Source organism: Moschus berezovskii, chromosome 21 (genome assembly GCF_049115385.1).
Source record: "Moschus berezovskii isolate FMDL1 chromosome 21, NW_MosBer_1.0, whole genome shotgun sequence".
Classification (NCBI taxonomy): domain Eukaryota; kingdom Metazoa; phylum Chordata; class Mammalia; order Artiodactyla; family Moschidae; genus Moschus; species Moschus berezovskii.
Genome location: NC_142480.1, coordinates 66,912,785 through 66,940,526, shown reverse-complemented (window position 1 = coordinate 66,940,526; position 27,742 = coordinate 66,912,785).

Sequence of the window (27,742 nt, the reverse complement as noted above, 5' to 3'; positions counted from 1 at the left end):
ATGTTGAGTTTTAATATTTTGAATATTAACCCCTTATCCATCATTTCATTTGTAAATATTTTCTCCCATTCTGTAGGTTGTCTTTTTGTTTTGTCTATGGCTTCCTTTGCTGTGCAAAAGCTTTTAATTTTATTTAGGTTCCATTTATTTATTTTTGTTTTTACATCCTTTGCTTTAGGAAAGAAATCGCCCCTCCCCTCCCCCAGATATTGCTAAGATTTATGTCAAAGAGTGTTCTGCCTATGTTTTCCTCCAGCAGTTTTATGGTATCTGGTCTTACATTTAGGTTTTTAACATTTTTTTGAGTTTATTCTTTCATATGGGGCTAGAAAATATCCTAATTTCATTCTTTTATGTGTAGTTGTCCAGTTTTTCCAACACCACTTATTAAAGAGGCTGTCTTTCCTCCATTGTATATTCTTGCCTTCTTTGTCATAAATTGATTGACCACAATACATGGGTTTATTTCTGGGCTCTCTATTCTTTCCATTGATTTATGTGTCTGTTTTTGTGCTAGTACCATACTGTTTTGATTACTGTAGCTTTATAGTACAGTCTGATGTCAAGACTGTGATTCCTCCCACTCTATTCTTCTTTTTCAATATTGTTTTGGTTATTTGGTGTCTTTCGTGTTTCCATACAAATTATTTGTTCTAGTTCTGTGAAAAAGTCATTGGTATTTTGATAGGGATTGCTTTGTATCTATACACTGCCTTGGGTAGTATGGTCATGTTAACAATATTAGTTCTTCCAATTCAAGAACACAGTATATCTTTCCATCTGTTTCTTTCATGAGTGTTCTTTAATTTTCTAAGTATAGATCTTTTACCTCTTTGAGTAGGTCTATTCAGAGGTATTTTATTCTTTTTGATGCAATGTAAATGGAATTGTTTCCTTAATTTCTCCTTCTGGTAGCTTGTTTTTAGTGTATAGAAATGCAACAGGTTTATGTATATTAACTTTATAACTTGAAATTTTCCTGAATTCATTGATGAATTCTAGTAGTCTTCTGGTGACATTTTTAGAATTTTCTATGTGTAGTATCATGTCATCTGCAAATTGTGATAGTTTTACTTTTTCCTTTCCATCTTGGATTCTTTTTATTTCTTTTTCTTCTCTGATTGCTGTGGTTAAGACTTCCAAAACGAGGTTGAATAAAAGTGGTGACCATGAACATCCTTGTTTTGTTACTAGTCTTTGAGAAAATACTTTCATCTTTTATATTAATTTTTAATTAAAATGTTTTTTTAATTAATTTAATTTTATTTTTTTATTGGAGGCTAATTATTTTACAATATTATATTGGTTGGTTTTGCCATACATTGACATGAATCTGCCCCGGGTGTACATGAGTTCCCCTTCCTGAACCCCCCTCCCACTTCCCTCCACCCCTTATCCTCCCTCTGGGTCATCCCCATGCACCAGCCCTGAGCATCCTGTATCATGCGTCAAACCTGGACTGGTGACTTGTTTCACATATGATAATATACATGTTTCAGTGCCATTCTCCCAAATCATCCCACCCTCACCCTCTCCCACAGAGTCCCAAAGGGAGGCTAATTACTTTGTATTAATGTATTGGTTTTGCCATACATTGATATGAATCTGCCCCGGGTGTACATGTGTTCCCCATCTTAAGCCCCCCTCCCACCTCCCTCCCCATCATTTTTTTTAATGTTATATTTCTCTAAAGTACTCCTGAGTAATTCCAGATGTACAAATACGTTGCTTTAGTTATATCAGGAGACAGGCATCAAAATGTCATCAAATGTCTAGTTGGGCAGGGAGTTCCCTAGATACTGGACTTGGAGTCTTTCCCATGGTGAACAGGAAGTAGGGTAAGTGAAATAGAACATAAATTCCTTCAGGTAAGTGGTCTTTCTGGGGGAAAGAACATTATATCAGGAACTTATGAAATGCTTCTAAAATCATATTCTCCCTCTCAAAGAACAAAGCCCTATAGGTTATTAGATCTGAACTTCATTATGCATTTTAACCCTTTAGCAAACTGGCCTTATTCTAAATCCATATTTAGGTAGCAGCTTCTAACTTGGAAAAGGGAACGGCAACCCACTACAGTACTTTCCTGGAAAATCCCATGGACAGAGGAGACTGGCAACCTAAAGTTCATGGGGTAGCAAAGAGTTGGACAAAACTGAGTGACTAACACTTTACACTTTCACTTTCTAATTTCACCTCCCCTGGGATTGTGCCTGAGACAGTCTTGTGCACATGGCAGATATGACTTTACTGGACATTGTGAAGCAGGGAGTCTGTGCCCGGAGTGAAGCCCAGGACACCCTAGGTTTGGGGAGCTAAACCTGAGGGAGTGAGGTCTCGCCTGGTCAGTGTCACCACGTGGGCACCTCTCTGAGCAATGCATATTCTTTTTGTTTCTTTAGTTTTTGTTTTTGTTTTTTAAAAAGAACTTCCCCATTATTATTTACAACTCCAAAAAACCCGAATTATGGAGTACAGAACAGGGAGAGTCCACCTCTCTAGCCACACATTCCTTATTAACGTGTAGCATGTCGGTCTCAGGGTATCCAAGAAACCAAACTGAATAACCTCAAGACCCTGCCGAACAAAGAAGTAGCTGCAGTGTCAGTCAGTATTTGCCTGTGTCTTGGATAGACCATTGCAACATGATGGTGTTCCCATCTGTCTTACTGATCATCACCACTGATCCCATCTACACCCTCTTTACGGAATTCTTCCAGGAAAGCCCAATGCTTTGGTCCGCAGCTGTCCTGACCCCGTGGGAGGTTGGCTTTGGTGGTCCTGCATGACCCTATACAAACCACCTTGCCATTTTTCCTTCCCTCTAATGTCTTCAACACACCTGCAGTATCCAGGGTCTGACCCAGGGAGCCCACTTATGAAAACAAGCTCATTTCATATTTTAATTTCTTGAAAAAAAAAAACTGACTTAAAAAGTATCAGTATAACTCACAGGTTTGGCATTTTGACAATATGGCAAAATTTTCTGCCGTGCCTTATTAAGGAGAGCAAACTAGGTGTATGCATGGGCCAAGGAGAGAGGGTGACTGCCTGGATGAGTGGACTTGGGGAATAATGGAAAAATCTATTTCCCAACTCAGTTGTGCAGAGTCAATGAGCAGGTGGAGAGGCATGTTTAACTGAGCTCCACCGTATGGGTCTGCACAAAACTGCAGCTGTTTGTTGAGAACCACTTCCTGCACATTGTGAGAGCTACTCATGGACCCCATGTCAGTGCATCAACTGCGTAATTTATAAAGATGATAAAGCACTTCTATAATGATACAGAAAAGTGCTCACCACTCCAAAACAGTCCTCAAAAGAGCATAGAGATAAAGCCAGTGCTTCCAACTGACATCTGGTGAGTATAATTGAACTTGCCAACAGAACTTTCCATGGTGATAAATGTTCTTTATCTGTTCTGTCCAATATGGTAGCTTCTAGTCACATGTGTTTATTGAGCACTTAAAATGTGTGACTGGGGGACTGACTTTTTAATGTTGTTTAGTTTTAATTAATTTTAATTTAAATAGCCACGTGTGGCTAGTGGCTATCATGTTGCAGAGTGCACAGGTAGCATGGCTTAGCTAATGACAGTAAAGTCTATGGTAATTGCTACAGAATTGAATGTCAGGACTAAATAGTCACTCTCTTGCTAACCCCACATGTATATATTTTGGGGATATTCTGTTATTTCTAATTTTAAAATGAGTATAATCAAACTTGATAGCTGTTGCAAATTTAATCCAATGCTTTTCACATTGTGCTGTACTTGGATAAGTGAAGAAGTCCATACCTGAAAACTATATTTTAAGCTGGCATAATTTCCAATGGAGATATAATGACACTGCCTTTTCCATATGTGAGGCTAATAAAACACGATTGTGTCTTCTGTTTAAGAAGACTTGATCATCAAAATAAAGAGAAAGAAAAGTTTTTAGAAAATGTTATGTGTTTACAGTATTTCAAAAATAGATACTTCGAGAGGAGGAAAAATTACTCCTCAGTAACTCCTTGTTACTTGCTCAGTCACAATTACTTCTGGCAACATAAAAGTTAGTGATAGTCCCCAGACCTCTGAAAGGCAATTAGGCATGCACTGGACAAAATTTGTATTATTTACACTATTATATATACTTATATTTTTCTGCAGAATGAAATAGCAACTCATATCTATTGAGCACTTGCTAAGTGCCAGGCACTCTTCTTGTGACTTACATGTATTAATTCCCTGTACTCTCATAAGAGTACTATAATATCTATCAGTTCAGTTCAGTCGCTCAGTCGTGTCCGACTCTCCGCGACCCCATGAATCACAGCACGCCAGGCCTCCCTGTCCATCAACAACTCCCGGAGTTCACTCAAACTCATGTCCACAGCGGAGAAGGCAATGGCAAGCCACTCCAGTACTCTTGCCTAGAGAATCCCATGGATGGAGGAGCCTGGTAGGCTGCAGTCCTTGGGGTCGCTAAGGGTCGGACTCGACTGAGCGACTTCACTTTCACTTTTCACACATTGGAGAAGGAAATGGCAACCCACTCCAGTGTTCTTGCCTGGAGAATCCCAGGGACGGGGGAGCCTGGTGGGCTTCTGTCTGTGGGGTCACACAGAGTCGGACACGACTGAAGTGACTTAGCAGCAGCAGCAGCAGCATGTCCACAGAGTCGGTGATACCATCCAGCCATCTCATTCTCGGTCGTCCCCTTCTCCTCCCGCCCCCAATGCCTCCCAGCATCAGAGTTTTTTCCAGTGAGTCAACTCGTCGCATGAGGTGGCCAAAGTATTGGAGTTTCAGCTTTAGCATCAGTCCTTCCAATGAACACCCAGGATCGATCTCCCTTAGAATGGACTGGTTGGATCTCCTTGCGGTACAAGGGACTCTCAAGAGTCTTCTCCAACACCACAGTTCAAAAGCATCAATTCTTCGGCGATCAGCTTTCTTCACAGTCCAACTCGCACATTCATACATGACCACGGGAAAAACCATAGCCTTGACTAGACGGACATTTGTTGGGAAAGTAATGTCTCTGCTTTTTAGTATATTATCAAGGTTGGTCATAACTTTCCTTCCAAGGAGTAAGCGTCTTTTAATTTCATGGCTGCAATCAGCATCTGCAGTGATTTTAGAGCCCAAAAAAATAAAATCTGACACTGTTTCCACTGTTTTTCCATCTATTTCCCATGAAGTGATGGGACCAGATGCCATCGTCTTTGTTTTCTGAATGTTGAGCTTCAAGACAAACTTTTCACTCTCCTCTTTCACTTTCATCTATCAGTTACTATTATTACTCACATTTCGTAGTTGGTTAAACTGACAGAGAAGTTAGGTAAGTTTCCCAAGGTTATAATACTGGTATAGAAGGAGGCCTTTAGCTTTGTGATTCCATTCACACAAGTTAACCTATACAGTTCCTACTGATTATAATTGCATTAAGTCATGAGAATGTAAAATTGAAGAAAACATTTTCCCCATGCTCCTGTCTACTCAGAGAGACATACGTAAACCAAAAGATAGGCTATATTGTAAAGAAGTTCTCAACTTGTTTAAGTTTTTGCAGTTACAACTCCACATGCATGCGTTTTGTCTTTGTTTTTTTGCCCTTTTCAGCAGTCTGTTTCCTTAAGATCTGTCAGTCAAATCTGTTGCCCAATAAGGTCACAGGTAAATACATGCCTGAAGAGAGCTACTCACATGTGGCTTTAAGTCTCTGGCATCAACATCACCTGGGAACAGGCTAGAAAATGCAAATTCCCAGAGGTACTGATTCAAACGGGCTGTGGGGGGTTACCTTTTGGATCTAGCTTCTTTCCCTTGGCAAAATGCCTTTAGGATTCATCCATGTTCTTGATTGGAACAGTAGTCCATTTTTACTTATTGAGGAAGCACTTAGGAGTTGGAATGCTTGATTGTATGGTTAATTTTATAACAAGTTGTTTTCCTTTTTTTTTTTCAATTTTATTAAAATACAAAGCACAATGCCAAAAACATTAACAGTTAAAATTTCACCAAATGAAAAAATACTATAGAATACACAGTTGTAAAAAGCTACATTAAGTTATTTTACAACTGCCTCAAGCTACAAAAAGAAAAAAAACCCAATACCATACCTATGTTATCCCTCTCTCAAAATAATGCCATTTGTGTTATAAACCATGAGCACCCCATCAAAAGATGGGAACTGCTTTTGTTAATTCATATATATAAATATATGACTGTATCACTTTGCTATACACCTGAAACAAACATAATACCGTAAATAAAATATAGTACAATATAAAATAAAAATAAGTAACAGACATTTGGGGCTTTACACCGAGTTAGAGTTCCTATCAGAGGGATAACAGCACCGCAGCCACACTGAATCCTCATGAAGGAGGCGCACGAATGACTGGATTACAAGAGTTACAGGAATGAGAGCTGCTCACTTCCCAGAAACTACAGCTCACAGAAAACCAACAAAGGCATGAGATACAGACCATTTACTTATGAATGTGTAAAACTCAAGAAAGTCCACATTATTCCTACAATATGTTGAAAGTGCTTCAGAATTCACACAACACTAATTTTCTTATGGTTCTGGTTAAATTATATACACCAGTTTATAACAAATGGTAAAATCTGTAACTCTGTTCAAAGTTTTAAAAGATTACTTAAGAATAGTTTCTTGTATTTCTATGCCACATTTATAGTTCTGGTTTCTCATTTCTTAATTAGTAAATTCAGCGTGCAGGTTCTATCCCAGGCTTTTATACACTTCCGGAAGGAACAGCCTCTTAAATCCACAGAGTGTTGAGGTGGGGAGCCCCCAACCACGTCAGATTCATTTCACTTATGATAATATACATGTTTCAATCCATTCTCCCAAATTTTCCCAACCCTCGCCCTCTCCCACAGAGTCTGAAAAGACTGCTCCACACATTCGAGTCTCTGCTGTTGTCTCGTATACAGGGTTATCATTATCCTCTTGCTATGTTCCATATATATGTGTTGCTATACTGTATTGGTGTTTTTCTTTCTGGCTTACTTCACTCTGTATAATAGGTTCCAGTTTCATCCACCTCATTAGAACTAATTCAAATGTATTCTTTTTAATTGCTGAGTAGTACTCCATTGTGTAAATGTACCACAGCTTTCTTATCCATTCATCTGCAGATGGACATCTAGGTTGCTTCCATGTCCTGGCTATAATAAACAGTGCTGCAATGAACATTGGACTACATGTGTCTCTTTCAATTCTGGTTTCCTTGCTTTCAATTTTTTACCATTGAGGATAATGTTTACTGTGGGTTTATCATATATAGCTTTTATTACGTTGAGGAATGTTCCTTCTATTCCCGCCTTCTGGAGGGTTTTGATCATAAATGGATGTTGAATTTTGTCAAAGGTTTTCTCTGCATCTATTGAAAAAATTATGTGGTTTTTATTTTTCAACTTGTTAATGTGGTGTATTACATTGATTGATTTGCAGATATTGAAGAATCCTTGCATCCCTGGGATAAAGCCCACTTGGTCATGATGTATGATCTTTTTAATGTGTTGTTGGATTCTGATTGCTAGAATTTTGTTAAGGATTTTTGCATCTATGTTCATCAGTGATATTGGCCTGTAGTTTTCTTTTTTTGTGGGATCTTTTACAGGTTTTGGTATTAGGGTGATGGTGACCTCATAGAATGAGTTAGGAAGTTTACCTTCCTCTGTCATTTTCTGGAAGAGTTTGAGTAGGATAGGCATTAGCTCTTCTCTAAATTTTTGGTAGAATTCAGCTGTGAAGCCATCTGGACGTGGACTTTTATTTGCTGGAAGATTTCTGATTACAGTTTCAATTTCTGTGCTTGTGATGGGTCTGTTAAGATTTTCTATATCTTCCTGGTTCAGTTTTGGAAAATTATACTTTTCTAAGAATTTATCCATTTCTTCCAAGTTGTCCATTTTATTGGCATATAATTGCTGATAATAGTCTCTTATGATCCTTTGTATTTCTGTGTTGTCTGTTGTGATCTCTCCCTTTTCATTTCTAATTTTATTGATTTGGTTTTTCTCCCTTTGTTTCTTGATGAGTCTGGCTAGTGGTTTGTCAATTTTATTTACCCTCTCAAAGAACTAGCTTTTGGCTTTGTTGATTTTTGCTATGGTCTCTTTTGTTTCTTTTGTATTTATTTCTGTCCTAATTTTTAAGATCTCTTTCCTTCTACTGATCCTAGGGTTCTTCATTTCTTCCTTTTCTAGTTGATTTAGGTGTAGAGTTAGGTTATTTAGTTGGCTTTTTTCTTGTTTCTTGAGGTAGACCTGTATTGCTATGAACCTTCCCCTTAGCATTGCTTTTACAGTGTCCCACAGGTTTTGGGTTGTTGTGTTTTCATTTTCATTCATTTCTATGCATATTTTGATTTCTTTTTTTATTTCTTCAATGATTTGTTCATTATTCAGAAACGTGTTGTTCAACCTCCATATGTTGGAATTTTTAATAGTTTTTCTCCTGTAATTGAGATCTAGTCTTACTGCATTGTCGTCAGAAAAGATGCTTGGAATAATTTCAATTTTTTTGAATTTACCAAGGCTAGATTTATGGCCCATTATGTGATCTATCCTGGAGAAGGTTCCGTGTGCGCTGAAGAAGGTGAAATTCATTATTTTGGGGTGAAATGTCCTATAGATATCTATTAGGTCTAACTGGTCTATTGTATCATTTAACTTTTGTGTTTCCTTGTTAATTTTTTGTTTAGTTGATCTATCCATAGGTGTGAGTTGGGTATTAAAGTCTCCCACTATTATTGTGTTATTGTTAATTTCCCCTTTCATACTTGTTAGCATTAGTCTTACATATTGTGGTGCTCCTATGTTGGGTGCATATATATTTATAATTGCTGTATCTTCTTCTTGGATTGAGCCTTTGATCATGTAGTGTCCTTCATTGTCTCTTTTCACAGCCTTTGTCTTAAAGTCTATTTTATCTGATATGACTATTGCTACTCCTGCTTTATTTTGGTCTCTATTTGCATGGAGTATCTTTTTCCAGCCCTTTACTTTCAGTCTCTATGAGGCCTCGTTTTGAGGTGGGTCTCTTGTAGACAACATATATGGGGGTCTTGTTTTTGTATCCATTCAGCCAGTCTTTGTCTTTTGGTTGGGGCGTTCAACCCATTTACATTTAAGGTAATTATTGATAAGCATGATCCTGTTGCCATTTTCCTTGTTGTTTTGGGTTCGAGTTTATACACTCATTCTGTGTTTCCTGTCTAGAGAAGGTCCTTTAGCATTTGGTGGAGAGCTGGTTTCAGTTCAGTTCAGTTCAGTCATTCAGTCATGTCCGACTCTTAGCGATCCCATGAACCACAGCACGCCAGGCCTCCCTGTCCATCAACTCCTGGAGTTCACTCAAACTCATGTCCATCGAGACAGTGATGTCATCCAGCCATCTCATTCTCTGTCGTCCCCGTCTCCTCCTACCCCCAATCGCTCCCAGGATCAGAGTCTTTTCCAGTGAATCAACTCGTCGTGTGAGGTGGCCAAAGTATTGGAGTTTCAGCTTTAGCATAGTCCTTCCAATGAACACTCAGAAATGATCTCCTCTAGAATGGACTGGTTGGATTTGGATCTCCTTGCAGTCCAAGGGACTCTCAAGAGTCTTCTCCAACACCACAGTTCAAAAGCATCAATTCTTCAGCAATCAGCTTTCTTCACAGTCCAGCTCTCACATCCATACATGACCACGGGAAAAACCATAGCCTTGACTAGACGGACCTTGGTTGGCAAAGTAATGTCTCTGCTCTTTAATATGCTATCTAGGCTGGTCATAACTTTCCTTCCAAGGAGCAAGCGTCTTTTAATTTCATGGCTGCAATCAGCATCCGCAGTGATTTTGGAGCCCCAAAAAATAAAGTCTGACACTGTTTCCACTGTTTCCCCATCTATTTCCCATGAAGTGATGGGACCAGATGCCATGATTTTTGTTTTCTGAATGTTGAGCTTCAAGCCAACCTTTTCACTCTCCTCTTTCACTTTCATCAAGAGGCCTTTGAGTTCCTCTTCACTTTCTGCCATAAGGGTGGTGTCATCTGCATATCTGAGGTTATTGATATTTCTCCCAGCAATCTTGATTCCAGCTTGTGCTTCTTCCAGCCCAGCGTTCCTCATGATGTACTCTGCATATAAGTTAAATAAGCAAGGTGACAATATACAACCTTCGTACTCCTTTTCCTATTTGGAACCAGTCTGTTGTTCCACGTCCAGTTCTAACTGTTGCTTCCTGACTTGCATACAGGTTTCTCAAGAGGCAGGTCAGGTGGTCTAGTATTCCCATCTCTTTCAGAATTTTCCACAGTTTATTGTGATCCACACAGTCAAAGGCCTTGGCATAGTCAATGAAGCAGAAATAGATGTTTTTCTGAAACTCTCTTGCTTTCTCCATAATCCAGCGGATGTTGGCAATTTGATCTCTGGTGCCTCTGCCTTTTCTAGGGTTTAGTGATGCTGAATTCTCTCAGCTTTGGCCTCTCTGTAAAGCTTTTGATTTTGCCTTCATATTTGAATGAGATCCTTGCTGGGTAGAGTAATCTGGGCTGTAGGTTATTTTCTTTCATCACTTTAAGTATGCCCTGCCATTCCCTCCTGGCCTGAAGAGTTTCTATTGAAAGGTCAGCTGTTATTTTTATGGGGATCCCCTTGTGTGTTATTTGTTGCTTTTCCCTTGCTGCTTTTAATATTTGTTCTTTGTGTTTGATCTTTGTTAATTTGATTAATATGTGTCTTGGGGTATTTTGCCTTGGGTTTATCCTGTTTGGGACTCTCTGGGATTCTTGGACTTGGGTGATAATTTCCTTCCCCATTTTAGGGAAATTTTCAACTATTATCTCCTCAAGTATTTTCTCATGGTCTTTCTTCTTGTCTTCTTCTTCTGGGACTCTTATGATTTGGATGTTGGGGAGTTTAACATTGTCCCAGAGGTCTCTGAGATTGTCCTCATTTATTTTAATTCGTTTTTCTGTTTTCCTCTCTGCTTCATTTATTTCTACCATTCTATCTTCTAACTCAGTAATTCTATCTTCTGCTTCCATTATTCTACTGTTGGTTCCCTCCAGAGTGTTTTTGATCTCATCTATTCCATTATTCATTGTATAGTGACTCTTTTTTATTTCTTCTAGGTCCTTATTAAACTTTTCTTGCATCTTCTCAAGCCTCCTCTCCAGATTATTTATCTGTAACTCCAATTTGCTTTCAAGATTTTCGATCCATTTCATTATCATTATTTGGAATTCTTTATCAGGTAGATTCTGTATCTCTTCCTCTTTTGTTTGGGTTGGTGGGCATTTATCCTGTTCCTTTATTTGCTGGGTATTTCTCTGCCTCTTCATCTTGCTTATATTGCTGTGTTTGGGGTGGCCTTTCTGTCTTCTGGCAGTTTGTAGAGTTCTCTTTATTGTGGAGTTTCTTTGCTATGGGTGAGGTTGAATGCGTGGCTTGTCAAAGTTCCCTGGTTACGGAAGCTTGTGTCAGTGTTCTGGTGGGTGGAGCTGGATTTCTTCTCTCTGGAGTGCAATGAAGTGACCAGTAATGAGTTATGAGATGTCAATAGGTTTGGAGTGACTTTGGACAACCTGTATAGTCACTTCCAAGGTGGTTCTCTCTGTTTTAGCTTTTGTTTGCTGGTCTCTTCAGTGTCTAATTTCCGCCCTGACACTAAGGGGTGGTGGTGGACACTTTTTAAGGCTCACTTCTTCAGTCCTGTTCTGGGAAGGGAGGAACACTGCAGAGAAATATCTCTGGCATCTGTGGGGAGTGCTCTCAGTGTCCTGGCCACACTGGGTTTGCCCCCGCTCACAGCGTGTGTGCTATCCCAGTCTACACGGCACAGGCTCTAAGTTGCTCTGCCAATAACTGTCTGAGGCCAGCGCTGTGTTGCATGCACGTCCCAGGTCTAAGCCACTTAGGTTCAGGTACTCAGGTACGCCACAAAGGTGCAGACTTGGTTGGGTCTGCGTTTTGTGCCTTCCCTGGACTGAGCAGCTCAAGTGACCAGGTGTTTGGCAAGCACAGTCACCTCCCCGGCCCCTCCTGCTCAGTTTTCTGTGTATACAACCGGTGCACCTTCTCAGGCGGATGTTAACCAGCCAAAAACACAAAAAGTCTTGGTTAACACTGAAGCCTGCCTGCAGTTTGGTATCGGATGCCTCTCTGGGACCGTGATTGCCCCCTTCTGGCTCTGGATGCCCTCCCTGCCTGTCTCGGTGGGGGATGGGCCATCCGCAGCCGGCTAGCTCTGCTCAATCCTTTGTTCTGTGAGCGGGGCTGGCAGAATCTTAAGTTAGGGCCTTTCACCTTTTCACGGGGTAGCTACCCCACAGTCTGCTCTGCTATCTCCAGTCAGCTCCCCCAGACTGCTCTCATGGCATTCAGGCCCGGTCCGCTCTCTGAGCAGTTCAGCTGGGTCCTCCCTGCCCAGGCCCCGCTTGTTAATGGCAGATGCAGGCGTCTGCTCTGCTTCTCTGCTGAGAGATACCGTTGGACTCGTAAGCTGTGAGGTTTAATTATTTATTTCTTTTTCTCCCGGTTGTGTTGCCCTCTGAGGTTCCAAGGCTTGCCACAGACTCGCCTGAGAGAGTGTTTCCTGTTGTTCAGAAACTTCTCTCTTTTTTTATGCCTCCCTTCCTGGGACGGAGCTCCATCCCTACTTCTTTTGTCTCTCTTTTTACCTTTTATGTTTTTTCATACCTTCTTTTGAAGACAATGGGCTGCTTTTCTGGGTGCCTGATGTCCTCTGCCAGCATTCAGAAGTTGTTTTATGGACTTTACTCAGTGTTCAAATGTCCTTTTGATGAATTTGTGGGGGAGAAAGTGGTCTCGCCATCCTATTCCTCCACCATCTTGTTTCTAGCATCAACAAGTTGTTTTCCAAAGTGGTGCTATTGCTCTGCATCTCCACCAGTGAGGAGTGAGATCTCCTGGTGTATCATTGACGATATTTGGTATTGTCTTGCTTGTTTGTTCTGTCCTTCTAACCAGTGTGTAGTGGTACCTCATTGTGGGCTTCATTTTCATTTCCCTAAGGACAATTATTGTCAACTTTGTCAAATAAACATCTTTTCATATACTTATTTATGACCCTCATATTTTATTTGAAGAGTTTGCTCAGATATTTTGCACAATGTACCAACGTGTGTATTTTATTTTCTTACAGTTGAGTTTTAAGATTTCTTTCAGACATGAGTCCTTTTTAAAAAGTGACTTTTAAAGTGTTTCTCCATCTGTGTCTTGTATTTTCATTTGTTTAACAATGTATTCCCCAGAGCTAAGATTTTAATTTTAACAAATTGGAGTTTCTCAGATTTTTCTTGTATAGGTCATCCCTTTGTTGTTATTATCAGATTTCAGATTTTCTTCTATGGTTTATTCTGGAAGTTTGTCATTTAAAATTTTACATTTCAGCCTATGACTCAGTTATATAAACTGTGAGACATGTTTCAGGTCATTTATTTCCATGTGTCTGTCCCATTGTTCCAATCCCATTTACTGATGACTGTCCTTTGTTCATTGAATTGCTTTAGCACCTTTGTCAAAAATTAGTTGACTATATTTGTGTGAGTCAACTTCTGATCTATCATTCTTCATAAACTCAGTGGATCATCTGGGTCTTCCCACTTTGCTCCTGTTTAGATTCATTTGGGCTATTCTCTTTGGCTTTCCATATAAATTTTAGGTTTATCTTGTCAGTATCTATGACAGTTTACTGAGATTTTCTTTAAGATTGTGATGTATATGTAGATCATTAGTATAGAACTGATATCTTTAACATATTAAAATTCTTCTGATCTATAAACCTTGTACATATCTTTATTTAGAATTAAATTTTTTTAATCAGTGTTTTGCAGTTTTCAGCATACAAATCCTATTCTTGTTCTGTTCAGTTGGTACCTAGATACTTGTACGTGTGTGTGTGTGTGTGTTACTACTAGAAATGCTTTTATCATTTCAAATCCCAATTTTTCAGGCTGGCAGTTACCTACTTAAAAACACAGATAACTTGTATATTTGCCATGTATAAAGATGAACTTGCTAAACTGACATTAGTTCTAGTAGCTTTTCTGGAGACTCTTTTGAATTTTTATATACAATTATGATGCCTGCCGATTAAAACCATTTCATTTCTTTTTTTGCTTGTTTGCTTTTTTTCCCTTCCTTCTTTCATGGGCTGGGACTTCCAGGACAAGTTTGTCCCAGATTCTGAGGTGGAGATATACTGCTTCTTTCACCATTAGCCCTGGTGTTACTTGTGGGGTTTCTTTTGTGGATAATTTTTATTAAGTTAAGGAAGTTTTAATTCCATTTTCTTGTGCTTTTTTAAAAATCATGAATGGGTATTCAACTGTATTGAATGCTTTTTCTGAGTGAATTAAGGAAGATCATATGATTTTTGTAATAAGTCTGTTAATACAGTGAATTTGGTTGATTTTAAAATACTAAGCCAGTCTTGCATTGTGCACTATTTAATAGTGACACAGTATCCTTTTAAAATATCCTCTATTTGATTTACTAATAATACTCTCATCTTCCTGTTTCTCATTATGCACACTGTACATTGAACCATGATGGACAAATTGCGAGTGGAGAAGTTGGAAGGAAACTCATGAGCCATAGGATCTGCAGATGCATTTCTTCTCTCCTGGCTGGCGCAGCAGCCATAGCAGCAGACACACTATATTCTCTCCTCTTGGGGCTGACCTAATGGACACAGCTGTGATGCGGCAGTAATGCCACCACTTTCTAGGTGGAGCCCATATATGCCTACAGCACAAAGCAGTTCTGTGACCAAGCAAGTACCTCGTGACGTTCATGCACCATGCTATAAATGATCTCAGCTGTTACCTAGTCATTTAGAAAATGTGGGTCTAGAAAGCTGTACATGCCATCCTGGCAGATTTGCTCTTTCCCTACACTCCACCCCTTCAGGGTCTCTTGCCTCACGGTCTTCCACGATATTCCCTTCTGAGTTAACACTGACCCTTGAATCTACATCTTGCAACAGCTGTGGCTACAACAACAAAGAGTTACATCCCCAATAACGCAAAGTCCATTGCCAGGTATCACTTGGAACTCATGCCGCAGTCCTTGCCCTCTTGGGTCTAGAAGAGCTGCCCTCCACATATGGAGTGTCTTTCCTTTCCATGACCAAGTCCAGTCCACAATCTGTCCTTGAGACATTGCAAAAAAAAAAAAAAAAAAAAGCCTCCACAGAGGCAACTCCACTCCTGCAGATTTTTATTAAGGACCTGCAAACCACCCCTACTGCCAGGGACTGGGCACACCCCTTCAAAGAAGGGACATTTTGTGGCATTCACAACCCATCCATGTGATTCCAAATGCTTTCACACTGCCCTAAATATGGAAGAGAATCAGAGGTCAGTAGCACATCAAGGACACAACCTTCACAGTACACTGCTCTAAACCCCGGACACAGCTTCTAACTTTCTGTAAACAAGGGTGTATTCAGCACCAGTGCCAACCAGGGTCATTACGCTCTGTACATTAGCTGGTGAACAGCGAATTGCAAGTTATACATGGGGCCCCTGGTCCCTGCTTGGGCTTTTCAGGAGGGAACCTTGATCTGAGCCCTATTCAAAGCAGAAAAGGACATCATCTAAAGGAACATCCTTGAGTGCCATGTACTCTTTTAACTGAACTGCCTGTATCTCTTGCTGTGGGTGCCTCCCAAACTTGGTAAACTGCTGCTCTGGTCTCAGCTGCCTCTATAGGTTTAGGAGCAGAGCTTTGGGCTGTCTATCAGTTTTATTTCTGTTAATTCCCGCTACCAGCAAATCAGCCCACACTTGCATTCTCGACACTTGGATGGGGCCTTTACCAACTTGGGCCCCCTTAGGGGTCTTCACACTTCTAATCTCCTTCGCTTGCCACCATCCCTCCAGTTCTCCCAAGCTAGGCACCATTGGGGTCGCCCCATAGAGGCAGCACCCCACATGGGGGGTGAGGATAGCAGTCAGGGATCCAAAAGTGGTGGACAGGGCATGATATCTCTAATGCCACCAGTAAACGTTTGTCATTTGGGCCCTGGGTATCTGGGTTAAACACTGACTGCTTCATGCCCTCATGCCCAGTGCTCTCACCACTTGGGTCAACCGGCATATGTATGCTATTTACTCACAGTTTCTGGGAGCTCTCCTGCTTTTGACCACATGGCAGCGTTAATCCATTCCGTGAGGTCGTGTGTTTGGTTTGGCGCTCTTTGCATGAGTCGCTTAGTGTTCTGCAGTCTTTGTCTCAATGAGGGGTAAGTGCCTATAGATGCCAACTGTTCTATCTCATCCCCAAACAAGTGATACTGTCCACCTCTGTGTCCCAAAGTTGCAAGAACCCCGCTGCCAAGGGTTCCCCTTGCTTTTGCCGAAATTGCATATCTGTCGACCAACTCCACCTGAGGATATGGTTGATATGTCGTGAACTCAATCATACTGAGGGCCCCTTGAGGATGCGCCCCTGGGTCACAGGCTGCTCATGCTTCTCTTTCTGCTGTAAAACAGGCCTCACTGCCAAGTGGGGACCTGCAGTCTTGTAACATTCATCATCACCGTCACTTACCGCCTCGCTGTCAGAGAGGCTGGGTTCTTCAAAGCCTCAGGGTCCTTGCTCTAATGCCAATTTCTGTTGCTCTGGTTCTTCCGTGTGTCTCTGCACATTGTGCACTGGTGCGGCATTGCCTGGGGCACCATCCACATTCACCTCCAGGGCAGTCAGGAAGATCCACCCCATGGTGCCAGCAGCAGTCTGTGCTGCCCTGTTTGGCAAACAGGAACTCACTGCCTGTATGCCTTTTCAGTGCTATCTGGTGACCCATCCACCACCTCCCAGTCTTCCACCAGAGCCCACACCAAGAGGATCACAACCACATGGTACCACATGCTATGTGGTGGCCACGGGCTTCCTCCATCCACTGGAGCCTCAGGCTTCCCTACCTGCTGGTATCCTGCTGCCTCTTCTTCTGTGAAGGCTCAGGCCCCTCTACCTGCTTGGTATCCTGCAGACTATGACAACTGTCTTGCTGATCCTGTTCCTGACGCCAGTTGTTTTTGCTGTTCACACTGTCCACACTATTCGCTGAACCCAGGGTAGGCAAGGTGCAAGCTAAGAGGGTGGAAGGAAACTCAAGGAGCCATAGGAACTGCAGACGTGGTTATTCTCTCCTGGCTGGCACAGAAGCCATAGCAACAGACACCCTATATTCTCTCCTCTCCTGGCTGACCTAACGGACACTGCCGTGACCTAGCAGTAATGTCACAACTTTTTAGGTGGAGCTCATATATGTGCACAGCACAAAGTAACCCATGACCAAACGAGTACCTCGTGATGCACATGTGCAGTGCTAGAAATGATCTCGGCTGTTACACAGTCATTATTTACAAAACGTGGGGTGAGAGAGCCTCAACACGCCATCTTGGCTAATTTGACTAATTTCCTAATTTCCTTTGCTAATTTTCCTACAACTCTGTTGAACATTTTTATGTTAATGGTGGTGAGGGATTTTGGTTTCTAGTCTTTATTCTTATGATTTTTTGGTCTAGTTTGGGTTTTCCCAGGTGGTACAGTGGTGAAGAATCTGCCTGCCAATGCAGGAGATGTAGGAGATGTGGGTTCAATCTCTGGATTGGGAAAATCCCTTTGGGAAGGAAAAGTAACTCAACCCCAACTGAAGAATCAAATTTTTTTTTATTGATTTCCAGTATTTTCTTATTTTCTCCTTCCTTTCTGGAAGGAAGTGGCAACCTGCTTCTTACCTGGAAAATTCCACAGACTGAGGAACCTGGCTGGCTACAGTCCATGGGATCCCAGAGTCGGACATGACTAAGCAACTGAATATGCATGCACCTAGCCTTATAAGATAGGTTGGGAGCTGTTTTCTATTTTCTAGAAGAGACTGCATAGAAATTATATTATTTCTTTCTTGAATGTTTGGAAGAGTTTGCTAGTGAAATCATATGGACCTCGAGTTTTCCTTATTTTTATTTAGGGAGAGGAAGCATGTTTAACTGAAAATTCTGCTTTTAAAAATAGATATAGGACTATGCACATTATCTTTTTTAGAAATTTTTATTGAATTCTATTTTTAAGGAATTAGTCTGTTTTGTCTAATTTGTTGAATTTATGGCCACAGTTTTGTTCATAATATTACCTGCTTGTCTTTTTAAAGTATACAAGGTCAGTTCTAATATCCTCTTTTTTATTTCTGATATTGGAAGTCTGTGTTTGGGTTATTTTTTCTCTCTCTCTTTTTTTCCTTTATCAACCTTTTAAAATCTTCTTAAAGAATCAGCTTTTAGTTTTATTGATTTCCAGTTTTTTCTTACTTTCTCCTTTGATAGTTTCTGCTCTCATATTTATAATTTGTTACTTCTGTTAAATTTGTATTCATTTTACTCTTTTCCCCAATAGCTTCTGTAGGTGGAATTTTAGATAATTGATTTGAGAAATTTCACAGATAACACAGCTACGATTGACCCATCTTCTAGTTAGAACACCAAGATTATAGGGCACCCGGTTGTGAGTCTGAAGCATTCTTTACCAGGAAATGCAAATAGGGAAAGGCCGGTAGAGGAACATTTGTGGCTGCTTCCTCTGCGCTGAACCCTGGGGGAACTCAAGGGGCCTGCTGCCATCCCCCTGGAGATGAAGAGGCTTCTGGGCACCATCTGCATGCTGTCTCTGCCCTGCCCCAGGTCATCAGCATCACACCAGAAGGATCTTGTGAACATGTCTGGGGCCGGGCTTTTTTTATTTTTTAGGATATTTTATATGATTTGCCACTAATTATCAATTTCTTATAGCAGTATGTGTTTAGACCTCAAATTCCTCTCAGTATAATCTGGCTGGTGCCAGGGAACTCTGCTCAATGTTATGTTGGAGCCTGGATGGGACAGGAGTTTGGGGGAGAGTGGATACATGCATATATATGGCTGAGTCCCCTGAAACTATCACAACATTTTTAATCAGCTATACTCCAATACAAAACAAAACAAAAAATTTTTAATGTGGCTGTTGCCTGGTTAAGTAACTTATTCAGTAGAAGTGCTTTCACATAGATAATCCTACTTCACCTTAGTGGCAATTATGTGAGCTACTACTTGTTCATTCTCATTGACACTGGGTTCAGTTTAGTTCAGTTCAGTCGCCCAGTCGTGTCCGACTCTCCGCGACCCCATGAATCACAGCACGCCAGGCCTCCCTGTCCATCAACAACTCCCGGAGTTCACTCAAACTCATGTCCACAGAGTCGGTGATGCCATCCAGCCATCTCATTCTCAGTCATCCTCTTCTCCTCCTGCCCCCAACCTTTCCCAGCATCAGAGTCTTTTCCAGTGAGTCAACTCGTCACATGAAGTGGCCAAAGTATTGCAGTTTCAGCTTTAGCATCAGTCCTTCCAATGGACACCCAGGATTGATCTCTCTTAGAATGGACTGGTTGGATCTCCTTGCGGTACAAGGGACTCTCAAGAGTCTTCTCCAACACCACAGTTCAAAAGCATCAAGTCTTCGGCGATCAGCTTTCTTCACAGTCCAACTCTCACATTCATACATGACCACAGGAAAAACCATAGCCTTGACTAGACGGACCTCTGTTGGCAAAGTAATGTCTCTGCTTTTTAATATATTATCAAGGTTGGTCATAACTTTCCTTCCAAGGAGTAAGCGTCTTTTAATTTCATGGCTGCAATCAGCATCTGCAGTGATTTTGGAGCCCAAAAAACAAAGTCTGACACTGTTTCCACTGTTTTTCCATCTATTTCCCATGAAGTGATGGGACCAGATGCCATGATCTTTGTTTTCTGAATGTTGAGCTTCAAGCCAACCTTTTCACTCTCCTCTTTCACTTTCATCAAGAGGCTTTTGAGTTCCTCTTCACTTTCTGCCAGACACTGAGTAGCAGCCACAAAAGCAGAATTTGTTAAATTCAAGGGACTCCTAGTGAGACTCCTGGTGAGACTGTTAAGAGCTGTTTCTTCGTTTCTTTGTTTGCTGTAGTCTTGTGGGTCTCATGGACACAAGCTCCATTGGTTTTCAGAGTTACACATTTTGGAGTCTTGTCCCTCAGGCAGAAGTCTTAAAAGTTGAGGTTCTAGATCCCAAACTCTTTATTCCTCAGGGAGAAGTTGGGATTTGTGATTTTTCTCCTGATCACATGCAACTGTGCAGAGCATGGGGTTCTGGAGAGACTGTGTCTCTGACTCTTTTGATACAGGTTTTTTTCTTATTCACCTGATGTGTAGAAATCACTCAGCTAGTGTCTGGGTTTCTTTCCAAGAGAATTGTTCTGTATGTAGCTGTTGATTTGGTTGTCCAAAGGAGGAGTTCAAGAGTCTCCTAGTTTGCAATCTAGAACCAGGAATCAATTGAATTTCATGCTTACTTATGTAGCTCATTTGTGGTGGTCAATATATCAAATTTCGCTCTGGCTGTGCTTCAGTCAGGTTGTCGGTGTGATGATTTCTCTCTATGATTTACAGTCTCCTTCAAAAGTGGCCAAACATCATCACTGTTGGGAAGGAAGAAAAGTTTCCTTACCTTTCTAGGTAAAGGTAAACATTTCTTTCTAGGTAAACAAGTTAATAGTTAAATTGACATGAGACAGATTGACAGAAGAAAATTGAATAAAAGTTCAATAACATGTGTCCATGGGAGAGACCCAAGAAAACAGTAGCTCCCCAAACGGGCAAAGCCCTCACCTCACAAACCATCTTCAGCTAGAGATAAAGAAGGGAGTTGGGGTAGAGGCTTGAGACATCAAAGAGGAAGAAGGCAGTTCACATGGAGATGGAAAAGCAAATATTTGGTAAATAAATGTTTGTTGGCCCAGCAGAGACAACGGGACACTGAGTGTACTCTGATCTCTAAGAGTTTCCCCACCACACATAGCCCACATTCTTTGCTGACATGTCTGGTGATCATTCTATTCTTCTAAGAGCCCTGTTATATAAATTCTTTTCAGGCAGTTAGAGGGAAGGTCAAAATTTCTTCCAAAGTCCTTTGGGACCTGGTTGTTTTTAGCTAAGAAAAATCTGAATGCCAGAGATATTTTGGAGTGTTACTCCCCTACCCCACCCACTGGACTGCATTATTTCAGATCTTCTTGCCCCTCTGCCTCCAGTTCCCTCCTGCACAGTCCCAGTCCTATAGTCTCAGAGGCAGAGACTTCATGTAGGCACCTCATTCTATACCTTCACTGATTTGTCTACTGATGCTGAGGCATAAGATTCCATGGGACGTGCTCTGAGGTCATGTCTGTGAAACTCAAGAACATCAAAGGACAATTAGTATGACCCTCTGACTGATGCAAGGTGAGGATCTGTTCACCTGCTCGTCTTCCTTCCTCCCCTGTTTGGATGGCCCTGAGATCCAGGCAGTCTCAGCAGACAAGCCCACAAGGTTGAACAGTCAGCTGTTACTTGTACCAGGCGGCCAGTTCTCCCTCCTTCCCCCACTGAATTGTGTTCTTTAAATGTCAGTGTATAACTTTTGCCTCTGGCTTTGCTTTCCAGCTAATATGTCATTCTTCCCCAGAAAATATTGATTTGTAAAAGTGAGACACCAAGGGCTAAGCTAGAGAAGAAAGATTAAACAAAATATCCTTTAAAAAGACCAGCATCTATGGTTTCTGCCCCTCTGTGTCACTGCTCTCTTTATACTGCCTCATTTTTAAACAGCCGCTGTAGGAAGCAACTCAAGGAAACCAAGATCTAAACTGTACCTGACTAGAATGGGGCCCAAGTATTTTTAAGTTTTACCATTGACAGAGGAGCCTAGAAAGAAACATTTTGTTTTAAAAAATGCATTCAATCAAAGAGACTCAGTTAAGCAAGATGAGTAACTTTTAGAGATCTGCCATACAATATATTGTCTGTAGTTGATAATACTGTGTTGGTCATTTAAAGGTTGCTACAACAAGGGTAAATCTCATGTTAAGTGCACTTAGCACATTTTTTTAAAAATGCAGGGAAGGAACATTTTGGAAATTACCTTGACTGTGGTGATGGTTCCACAAGTGTATACGTACATCCAAACTAAACAAATTGTATACATTAAATATGTGCAGTTTTTTATATATTATACCTCAGTAAAGCTATTAAAATAATGATAATAATAATAAGGGGAACTTTGTATTGGGACACGGGATGCATGCAAAATTTGTGCCGTATCCACTCTATTTTTTAAACTGTAAACCTAAACTGCCCCCCAAAATAAAATCTCGTGATTGTTTTTGAATGAACCAACTATCCCAAGTAGATGTGAGTGAAAAGTTAAGTCAGAGGCTGACAGTCAAAAGGTAAGAAAGTATAGCCTGAACTAGAGATGGAGAAGGCAATGGCAAGCCACTCCAGTACTCTTGCCTAGAAAATCCCATGGATGGAGGAGCCTGGTGGGCTGCAGTCCATGGGGTCACTAAGGGTCAGACACGACTGAGCGACTTCACTTTCCCTTTTCACTTTCACACATTGGAGAAGGAAATGGCAACCCACTCCAGTGTTCTTGCCTGGAGAATCCCAGGGATGGGGGAGCCTGGTGGGCTTCCATCTATGGGGTCACACAGAGTCGGACACGACTGAAGTGACTTAGCAGTAGCAGCAGAAATGAAGATGCGAGAATCTGGACTTCCAGGGATAGGTTCCAAACAGAGTGATAATAATGTGCAGTCAGAAAGGTGTCACGACCAGGGGAGAAAGAACTGCAGGGCTAACTAGTAGAAAAATAGTACAAAAATAACACAGAAAATGGAAAGAAAAGCTGCTTGCAAGCTGACTGCATTTTCATCTCAGGAGAGAAGCTCATAGTAGGAATAGGAGAAAAGACAGAAAAGCCAAAACAGTTCTTTAAAGAGTCCTTCCACCCTAGAGGCACTTTTGAAATGCAACTTCCTATTCAGAGCTCATCTTGTCAGACATCTGTCTTTTCATGTTTTCCTTTGTTAACTTGTCCTGTGTGTGGCAAATGAGACCTATTGTGTAAAGCTTGAAGATATCAGAGGTAAATGTAAGTCTGCTATTTTTCTGCAGAGAAATACGTGTGCAGTGTTTTCCCTGTTGAGCATTAAATGTCAGCAGGATGGGGAGGGTGTTGTAACTCCTAGCATGACCTCTGACATCATAGACTGATTTCCAGCCTTTGGCCTATTTCAGTCATTGAATTTAACAAAATTATTTGGAGACTGATATGGATTAGCTAAAAAAAGATTCTACTAAATATAACACTGAAAGTTGAAAAGTGTTAGTCACTCAGTCATGTCCAACTCTGTGCGACCCCATGGACTGCAGCCTGCCAGGCTCCTCTGTCTGTGGAATTCTGTGGCAAGAATACTGGAGTGGGTATCCATTCCCTTCTCCAGGGAATCTTCCTGACCCAGGGATCGAATCCAGGTCTCCTACATTGCATGCAGCTTCTTTACCATCTGAGCCACCAAGGAAATCCAAATAGAACACTACTGAATCTAATAAAAGGGGTAGGGGAGAGTGGACACATAATATATAGTAGCAGTTATGTGTTGAGCACTAATTATTTGCCAGAACTCACTCTGCCAAGTACATTTCATATCAACCCTGGAGGTAAACACTATTGTCAACCTTTCTTAAACATGAGGGAATGGACTTTGAGAGACAAGCCAAGTGCTGACCATCCCGTGAGGTCAGAGAACAGAGATGAGAAAACAGCATCCCACAGTGCCCCGCATGGTGCTCAGGGATGGTACTGTTGCCCACGGAGGGGGGACACACACTGTGTCCTGTGGCTTACAGGCACTGTGTCTAATCCGCATAAAACCTTGTAAGACAAGGGCTTATTTTGAACTAATGAGAAATCTGAGTCTCAGCTGATAAGTTTATCCGAGGTGACACAGTTAACAAGTAGACAAGTCAAAATGTGAACGCAAACCAACTGGACTCTAGAATGTAGGGCACACTTATTTGTTTGTTCTGTTTTTATTTTTAATGTATTGAATACGCGTCTGTCTGCCTGATGCACAGTGAAGCCAAACAAATCTAAATGTTGGAGTATGGAGCACAGAAAGGTTTTTTGCAGGGCCATGCAAGGAGACGTGTGGCTCATGCCCACCCCCAAAACACTGAACTCTCCGAAAGTTTTCAGCAAAGTATTTTAAAAGGCAAGGTGAGAGAGGGGCATGGTTGGTTGTTGCAAACTTCTTAGTGTTGGAATATTTTGTTCTTGCAGCTGTCCACATAGGTCAGGTCACAATGATCCTTTAAACCTACAACAAGACAAATGCTTCTGCAATTTGTATTTCTATATGAATGAACTATTAAATATCAGGACCCTGAGAATTGGTTATTCTGTATATTTTAGGCTATAGGCAGCATACTTTTACAAAAAGTGCAGAGTTAGTATGACTAAGCACAAGCAAGAGAGCACAGGCTTAGAGCTGAAGAAATAGATTCAAAATGGAGCCAGATCTGTTCTTCCCTATTACACTAATATCATTATGGGTATGTAGCTTTCAATACATCACTGGGTGTTGAAGTTGAAAATGTATCTGTGCTCTTTTCTGTCTGCTCTTAGACAAGTGGGCATATAACCTTAGTGCTCTGTCTAAGGTTAGCCAAACGAACAAACAAAGGTCATTTAAACAGTGAAGCACAGTGACTGTAACATTGCTTGTCAGTTTGTCTACCAGAGGACTTCCTACAAGGTCGACTCAATCAGTGGTGTAACCGTGTATTTTTGTATGTGAGAGTGCATGGGAAAACAAGTTTCTGCAGGTGAGAACTGGGGAATCAGTAGGGAGACTGATTTTCTGAGACTGGGATCCTAGAAAAAATAGCTTCAGTAAGCCAAGAATGGCTGGCGAGTCGCTGTCCAGTTATACCGCACCTACCAGTTAATGTTCTCTGTATTATCAGCAGGGTAGAGCCGTGGGGGTCACAATTTGTCTTTGTCTGTCCTGGAAAGAATCTCAGGTACAATTCAACTTGCCTCCCTCATTTCTCAGACGAGAACATTGAGATGATGAAAGGTTAAATGTCTAGCTAAGTTCACATGTTTTGAGCGGGGGATGGGGAATGAAATATAATTTCTCTGTTAAAGGGAGAAAAAAATCTGACTGTATGAGATCCATTTCTTTTACTTTAACCTTTGTACTATACTGTTTTTGCTGTAGTTAATCACTAAAAAAATGTTGCCTATAGCCTGAAATATACAGGATAGCCCATTCTCAAAGCTCTGACCTTTAAATGTATGCTACTTTTCCATTCATAAAGAGATAAAAAGTTGCAGAACAGAGAATAACATTTCTCTTGTTTACAGGAACATCATAAGCTGACCTAGTGGACAACTGTAAAAACAAAGAATTCCTACACCAAGAAGTCTGCAACTAACCACATCCCTCCCTCAGCTTGCCTTTAAAAAGACTTTACTGAAACCCGGTGGGGGAGTTTGGGGTTTGGAGCAGGGACTTGGTCACTCTTCTTGCATGGCCCTACAGTAAACCTTCCTCTGTTTCAATCCGTGGTGCTTCAGTCTCTCTGGTTTCACACTGCGTCCAGCACAGGAACCTGCATTTGGTGACACCTCTTTCCCAGTTTTTACCAGTATTTCACCCAGTGTTTCAGCCTGGAGTCCAGGGACTGCCAACTCTGGTGGTTTTGCAGACTCAGTGGACAGCTGCCCTGATTCTGTGGAGATGAAAGCAGGAGGTGCGTGGAGGAGCGTGGGTCTGAAAGTGTCCACTTCTGGCCCAGAACCTTTCCCTCTCGCTAGGTAGAGGGCTCTTCCTCTAGTCACCCTCGGGGCATGCCCCATGCTCACTTTGCTGCAACTGACACAGAGTAACTTAATCCCTGTCAGTATCACCCATCTTCTAACACAAAATCTGAGACAGAATCTTGGAAACTAACACTCAGGGAGCAAGTCTTATATTCAAGACAGTAGCCTAGTACTTTTCAGACCTACATCGTCTTATTTAGTCCCTCTAATCCAACCAGTCCATTCTAAAGGAGAATGTTCCTGGGTGTTCATTGGAAGGACTGATGTTAAAGCTGAAACTCCAATACTTTGGCCACCTCATGCGACGAGTTGACTCACTGGGAAAGACTCTGATACTGGGAGGGATTGGGGGTGGGAAGAGATGGGGACGACAGAGAATGAGATGGCTGGATGGCATCACCGACTCGATGGACATGAGTTTGAGTGAACTCCGGGACTTGATGATGGACAGGGAGGCCTGGCGTGCTGTGATTCATGGGGTCGCAAAGAATCGGACACAACTGAGTGACTGAACTGAACTGAATGACATTGTATGAGATGGTGATTTTTCTCTGAACTGTGGTTGAGGAAACAGGTTCACAGAAATCCAGTGACGGTTCTTCCCTGTCAAAAAGTGAAGGGGTAGAGTTTTGTGTAACTCCAAAGCCTAGAGGTGACTTAAGTATTTAGTTAGAGCGATAGCCTCTTGATGAACAACAATCAAGTACACTCCTTTCCCCAAGTTTATGATTTACAGCCAAGGTAGTTGAAGATTTTTCTTTTCTGTTTTTAATTAAAGGACTTATATTAGAGAATAAAACTGCAAAATGGAAACCCAAACTGGTAAGTCCATGGAAAATTGATCCTTAGGCTGCATCTATATATCTACTGTCAACATTCAGAGAGCCTAGATTAACAGAACAAACAGAGTGGTGGTGATTACCCAGGTAACAAAATCTCCATTACGCCCTGCTTGAGGAGAAAATGAAAAGCTCCAACATCTGTCAGGTTCAACCAGAGTTCATTGAGGATAAGAAAGCATTTCATACTCTTTCTCTATTTTTTTTTCTCTTAATATCAGAAGTATAGAATGAATGCAAATCTCCTAGTGTCAGGGTTCCAAGTGGCTCAGAGCTCCCACTAGGGTCCAGGAAACCACTTGGGAGTGACTCAGTAGCTCCCAGACGGCATCTTGGGGTCAAATCAGAGTTATTCCCATGAAAAAGCAAAGCATTGCCAGAAATCTTAACATTTCACTAACCCAAATTTATCTCCCAATTTCAGACTCACATTTAAAGGAACTCATTAACATTGGCTGCTGCTGCTGCTAAGTCGCTTCAGTTGTGTCCGACTCTGTGCGACCCCATAGACGGCAGCCCACCAGGTTCCCCAGTCCCTGGGATTCTCCAGACAAGAATACTGGAGTGTGGTGCCATCGCCTTCTCCAATGCATGAAAGTGAAAAGTGGAAGTGAAGTCTCTCAGTCGTGTCCGACTCTGTGCGACCCCATGGACTTCAGCCAACCAGGCTCCTCCGTCGGTGGGATTTTCCAGGCAAGAGTACTGGAGTGGGTTGCCATTGCCTTACTATTGGAGTTGGCTTCAATAACCAAAGTCATCTGACCATTTTTCAATTGTCCTTTTTGTCTAACTAGATGAAGAGATAGTCTCCATAAAAGTTAAGTTTTTTAAAAAATATTTTTGGCCAGAAGAGTCACGCAAATCGTCCCACATGAAAAGAATAGCAGTTCTATCTCAGTGTTTATTAAAGCCTTTCCCCACCCCACCCCTAATGGCCTTTCACCCTGATGTTTATTGGTTTGATAATATCTTGCCATATTTATCTTTTTCAAAAATTAAAATACATTAGATCTATATATAATATTGTATAAGTTTAAAGTTTACAACATGTTGATTTGATACATCTATATATTACAATGTGATTGCCATTGTGATAATTAACACCTCTATCATGTTACATAATTATCATTTCTTTCTA